A 6,731-nucleotide genomic window follows, 5' to 3' on the forward strand; every position below is an offset into this window, starting at 1 on the left:
AAAATTTCATAAATTCATTTTGGTGTAACATGAGCATACCAAATCATTTCCAACATGTGCGTGGAAGGTTTTTAAGTCATTTTGAACCAAGAACATGCACGGTTCACGTGCATGAGGGTGCATGGAGCATAAAATTGATTTTTTGCACTTACACCACAAAGTCCTTAAACTTATTTGCATTTGCCATAATCCTTTCCTAATCATGTTTAGCATGGACTATAAAGCCTTAAACCGTAACTGTTTTTCACAATTACCAATTCTAGATCTAGGTTTTCCAAAATTCTCAAAATTCTCTCTCACTTTTTTCTCCAAAATTCTGCAAACACAAGCATTTTTCCTTGATCATTTCATCATCCTGAGCCATTATTGATCATCTTTGGACGTGGAAACAGAGGAATCCATGGCATTCGAGTTCATGTTCAATGTTTGAAGCTTCCATGGCAAGTGAAGATTTAGCAAGATTCAAGAGCATTTGAGCCTCCATTTCATCATCATTCATCTCAAGAAGCACGTTGGAAGAAGATTGAAGCATTGCCAAGCTTGGAAACACATGATTTCAAGTGCTGCTCATCAAGAGGTTATATTTTCGACCACTTTAATTCTCAAAATTGTTATGCCTATTGTATAGTTCGTAGATTGGTGATGAATCTGAGCTTTGAATGAGCTAAAATGATGCACTGTACGCAAAGATCCATGTGATTCAAGTTTGGATGTTGTTTTTTATTTTCTTCGATCCATGCATTTGATGATGTTTTTTCCATGAAATGATTATTGATCTTTGATGTATGAACCATGACAAATCGAATGGTATGCTTTTGGTTAATTTCTGGAATGTTTTGAGGATTTCTGGAAAATAGCATGAAGATCTTCATAGTGTTCTTCATGTTCATGCAATTTTCCAGTTTTGCTGTGGATTTACCTGCGAAACGCATAACATTTACCTGCGGAACGCATAGCCTTTCCTGCGGATTTGTTTGAATTCATGTGAGCGCGCGCTTAGGGTTTGGCCTGGTGAAACGCCGTCGTTTTGCTTGGCGCGCTAGGTAGTTTCAAATTGAGACACAGCTCGATTCCTGGCCATTCCACTTATTTCAAATGCTTCATTACAATTTCCATTTTCCCTCCACATTGATCTCTACTTGTTTCACATGATTTTTATTTTCTTTCTCACTTCCAAAATTCATATCTAATTGAATATTGATCCAAAAGTGATGAGATTTTTTGAATTGTTATCCTGATTTTGTCTATTATTTTATCATCATTTTTCCATAAATTGTGCATGGCTGGAAACTATTTTGTGCTAGGGTTTGTAAACATGTATGCACTTTGTACCTTGCCTTGCCATATCATTTGTGAAATGCTGAGATTTTATCCAATGCTCATGAAATTTTGCATGCTATAAGTAGACTCTTTGCTTGACATTGTGGTGCTGATTTGGTATTTTTATCACTTTCCATTGTTGTTTTATGATCATGCTAGGGTAGGTGTGACAATTTGTGTCACACCTTGTGATGTTCAACTTGATTAATTTGTTTGCCATTCCAAATGAACTTCAATTGCTTTGATGTTTTTTATGATTCACATTATGAATGTTGTGAATGAACATGAATTTTGTTGGAATTTTTGGAATCATTTCTGATTTGATTGAGATTTTTCCTTCTGGTTGGTCACATTTGAGCTTTTAAATTGCTTTGAACTTCATTTGATTGTGAAATGCTTGTTCCTTATCGAATGAATGTGAAATGTTTCACACTATTTCTAGACATGTTGAATGTTGTTTTGGCTTTGGTTTGAGGTTTTTACCATAATCCATCTCTGTTTTATGCCTATGCTAATTTGGTGTGACAATTGGTGTCACACATGAGCTTGTTGTGCTTGCCTTGACTTATGCTATGTGATTGCCATGCCTAATGATGTCCAATGCCTCTAATTTTGTGTGTGATGATCATGTTTTATGTTCTGTTTACTCATGAATTTCGCCAAGATTATTTGAATCATTTTTGATTTAATGTGCATTTGTTTCTTCTGATGTCACAATGTGGTCACAATTTGCATACCTTGCCATGATTGAACCATGAAATGAATTTGGTTAATGATATTGATATGGGACATTTTGGATTGTGTTTTGGATTTAATTAAGTTGATTCATGTTAAATTTCATGTTCTGTTTTGAATTGTTTCTCCATCTTTGACCCTAGGCCTTGACCTAGTGGTTTGTGACTCACAGTTGAGCTTTGATTTCAAGTTTACACATCCAAGTCTATAGTTGATGATGCTTCCTCACTTGAGCATTGATGTTTGCTCTAGATGTTGGCTAACCTTGATTTGATTTGTAGGTTTTGGGACCAAGTGGCTTAATAGCTTGTGCCTTGCTCACTGTTGCATTGCTTGCTTATCTGTCTGATTGCGTAATATTGACTGTTGTTTGATTGTCTGAGTTGTGTACTGATTTGTTTGATGTTTCCACAGGTACATTAGTTGCTTAAGTTCATTTTGAACTTGCTTTTTCTTGGTTGCTTAACCATTGAGGTATAACTCTCTGACTTCATGTAGTCTGGAAGACCTTTCCTATTACTTGGGCAGGCACCTGTCTGAAGCCCTCCTTAAGAGGCAATGCTTGTGTTTGTTTATCTTTGTGCCAAGCAGGAAAAGACCTCTATGAGGCAATTGGCAGATAAAAGAGATGTAAAATCCATCTCCTGCTATTCAGTGTGTCATTCACTTTGCTCACACACCTTGTGTTGATGCATTGTGGATATTAACCCAAGATCTTTGTTGTGTCAGTCATATGTGGAGAAGAGTTTCTACTTTCTGAACTCCCACACTTTCATTTGTCTGAAGCTCTCCCAGGCCAGGGATAAGAGCTGTGAGGTCTTACCCTCACTTCCAATTTCATCTGCTTCACCCTAACTCTCAATGTTAGGGTTAAGAGCTAACATCACCCTGTTACAGTGGCTTGTTTGTCGAGGTTGACATGACCCCTTGACTAAAGCTTAACCTTGTGTGAGCCCATCTGTGTGCATATAGTGTGTGTGCTTGCTTTTTGTGCTTGTATGTATTTGCCTGTGCTGTTTAGGATAGCTTGCTCCCTGTGCAAGTTAGATAGAAACCTCAACATAGGGATCGTATGCATGACAACTTCTAGGTTCGAGTCGTAGTCTCCCTAGTAGTTTGTGTCTCCCTTTGTTTCTGGTTAGGATAGAAGTTCTTTCCCTGTGTAGGGGAACTACGTCGCCCTGATCCTCATACCAGATGAGGTACGTAGGCAGGAGATGAGCTGATCTCTCCGGGCGCCCTTTTTCTTTTTCATCCCTTTGTATGTGTTGGGAGTGTGACGTAAGTCCAGCGATTGGCAGTCGGTTCTCTGCGTGGGTTTGTTTGTTGGAGTCCGACGTAAGTCCAGCGATTGGCAGTTGGTTTCCTGTGTCTTGTTTGCTTGTTGGAGTCTGACGTAAGTCCAACGATTGGCAGTTGGTTTCCTGTGTCTTGTTTGCTTGTTGGAGTCTGACGTAAGTCCAGCGATTGACAGTTGGTTTCCTGTGTCTTATTTGTTTATTGGAGTCTGACATAAGTCCAGTGATTGGCAGTCGGTTTCCTGAGTGTGTTTGTTGGTTCGGAGTCTGATGTAAGTCCAGCGATTGGCATTCGGTTTCCATGTTTGTCTGTTTGTGTGGAGTCTGACATAAGTCCAGTGATTGGCAATCGGTTTCCTGTTTGTGTTTTGTTTGGCGTGCGTTTGCCGAGCTACGAGTGCTCTGATTCTTCTCTGGTTAGAAAAGATACGTATGCATAGGATGCGACATCCTAGCGAGCACGTTTCCCCCTGTCCCGAACTATGTCGACTCTGATGTCTGTGCCTGACAGACTACGTAGGCCCAGGATGCGATATCCTGCTGAGTTAGTTTCTTTTGTGTTTCCTGTGTCTCTTTCCAGCCTTGTGTGCAGTGTGTGAGCAGTTTTTAGCAACCTTTATCCTTTCTTTTGAGCGTGGATCCCGTCGAGTACGACGGATGCGTAGGGGTGCTAATACCTTCCCTTCGCATAACCGACTCCCGATCCCATCTTTCTCTGGTCGCGAGACCATGTCTTTTCCAGGTTTACTTTGAGCGTTTCCTTTCCCTCCTTTGGAATAAATAACGCACGGTGGCGGCTCTGTTGTTTCGTTTTCCCGTCGGTTTTTCGCGTAATGCGACAGCTGGCGACTCTGCTGGGGACTGATAGAAGTTGACCTCTTGCTGGTCCATCTTCCCTAAGCGAGTCTCTCCTAGCGCTCTCTAGGATAGGGTTTGGTTTCTTTTTCTGTTTCATTTATTGCATTCATTTATTTATTGTTTGCATTTATGTTTGCATTTATGTTTGCATTCGTCATCATAAATTCATCTGGCTGTGCTGTGTTGTCTCTCTGTTGGGGTGGGAGTTACATGAGGTAAAAGGCCCAATACCCAGGCTATGAGTGAAATCTAGGACACCTAGGAATAGAGTGATTCATGGGAAGCGGGTGGTATTGCGCCACTTAGCGGAATTTAATATCACGAGCAGTTCAGATCCTGATGGGGTATTATCGGTATATACATTTGGTGTGTACATGATGATATTCTATGAAAGGGTTGTTTATCCTGCGTTTCTCTTAAGCTTACCCTGGCCTAGATGACACCCGTGAGTGGGGCGGGATTGAATCATTTACAGGTACCGTTGGTGACTCTTTATCTGATGGTGACTATGGTTCAGATGGACTTATGGGTACTTACTTCTGACACGCCGGAGTTCTGTCCGTGATATCTATCAGCGGGTTCCGTTTATTTCGGATCCCCGGGTTGAATCTGAGGATACTTGTTCCGAGGATCTGGTTGTCATCCGTTCAGTGGATTTCCTGTGATAATGGTGACATATCCTCCGTTCCGTTTATTTCGGAACTCTCCAAGTTGGATTTAGGGTGACTTAGTCCCTCAGATGACTGTGACTGGTTCAGAGACTTATTGGGTCTTCAGATGACTGGGAAGATGGCACAGTGATTTGCATTCATGCATCTGCATCATTCCCATTTCGCATTCATCTGCATTTAACCCATGTTTATCCGTACTCAGGGTCCGTTTTTGATTGAGATTCTGATCGAGAGACATCCTGATGTCAGAATATTATTGTTAAAATATTATCTGTCTCGATGAAGCCAGAATCAAAGGACAATGCCTCATATGGATAGACATTGCATGCGTGAGTCATATTAACCTGTTTGCTGTTTTGTAGGTGTCAGTATCTAACCAGTGCGCATAGCTCTTCCGTTCAGATATCCAGCCAGACTCAACAAACCCAAGCTGATGGATCCACCCAACGCCGATATTCTCGAATTGAAAGAGATGATGGTGGAGTTGTTCAAAGTCGTGCAAGGGCTCGCCTTGGGGCAGAAAGCAATGGCTGAGAGGTTGGAAAGGATTGAAAGCTGGATGATAAAGGAAAAAGTTCAGGGAAAGACTCCGTCATCCGTAGTAAAGAAGCCCTCCGGCAGTGGTCAGCTCAAGAAGGAGGTTGAATTAGGGGGTGCGCAGGCCAAAAAAGAACGCGGTAAGGATCGTTACCACCCTTATACTGCCACTGTAACCACTCCTATTGGTAATCCACCGGTACAACCGCAACAACTGCCACCTCAACAGAAAGCACATAAAGCTAAGAGCCAAGTGAAGAAGGGGACGGATCGTCAGTTTGATAAACCGCCCGTGACTTATACCCTTCTGTTCAAGAGGTTGAAGGATCTTGGGTTAGTTCGGCCGAGGATATTGGTTCCTGTAGAACTGCGTCAGAGGCCTGCAAACTATGATGAGAATGCCAGGTGCGAGTTCCATTCTGGGGCACCAGGACATAACATTGAGGGTTGTAGAGCTTTCAAGCACGTCGTCCAAGACATGGTGGATTCTAAGGCCATCAGTTTGGCGCCAACACTGAATGTTAACGCTAACCCCGTGCCAAGTCCCGTGGGGGTGAAAGTGATGCCAAAGGACAAGAGAGGAATAGAGGTGCCTGAGGGGGATCAGTTAAAAACTTCAGTGTCTGTGGTCCCAAAACATCTGATGAAGAGTGGAGGATTCCCTAGTGCTGATAACTGTTGTGCGGCCGTCGCCACAAATGGGTGTGTAGTGATGGGGGAACGATCCAGAGAATGATGGAAGTAGAAATGGACGGTGAAAAATTTGAAACACCAAGTCAGGCAGTTGAAACCGTCAAGGTGGAGAATGCCATTCTTGCTGAGAAAGAGAAGAAGTTGTCCATTTCTTCTTACAAACAAGCCATAGAAGTGGTGAAGAACGGAGAAGCCCTAGGCTGGGGAAAGATCATAGACATTGTGGTGAAAGCGGATATGTTCGGGGTTGGCTATCAGTCAGATCAAGAGTCGTCTAGACAAAACAGAGGACGTCGTCCACCGTACACCGTACACCTTCGTCAGTGCAGGAATGCTGGATCCTGGTCACGCCTATACAGTGGGTGAAGAGATTGACCGTGACCGCGAGCTCGAGTCGTGGATAAAGTCGTGCGTACCAGGGAACTGGAAGGCCTTAAAGATCGCCACTATCACTCATCCTGAAGTGTAGTATTTCTGTTTTTCAATTTTTGTTTGCATGAAAGCCATACGTTTTGCCCGAAACGTAATGGTCCATTGTAAGGGCCATCTCATGTGTTTCATTTTGCAACATTTTGCATCAGTAATAAATGGATGTTTTTGTGATTAAAAGCGGTGTTCC

This window comes from Lathyrus oleraceus, chromosome 4 (assembly GCF_024323335.1).
Source record: "Lathyrus oleraceus cultivar Zhongwan6 chromosome 4, CAAS_Psat_ZW6_1.0, whole genome shotgun sequence".
NCBI lineage: Eukaryota > Viridiplantae > Streptophyta > Magnoliopsida > Fabales > Fabaceae > Lathyrus > Lathyrus oleraceus.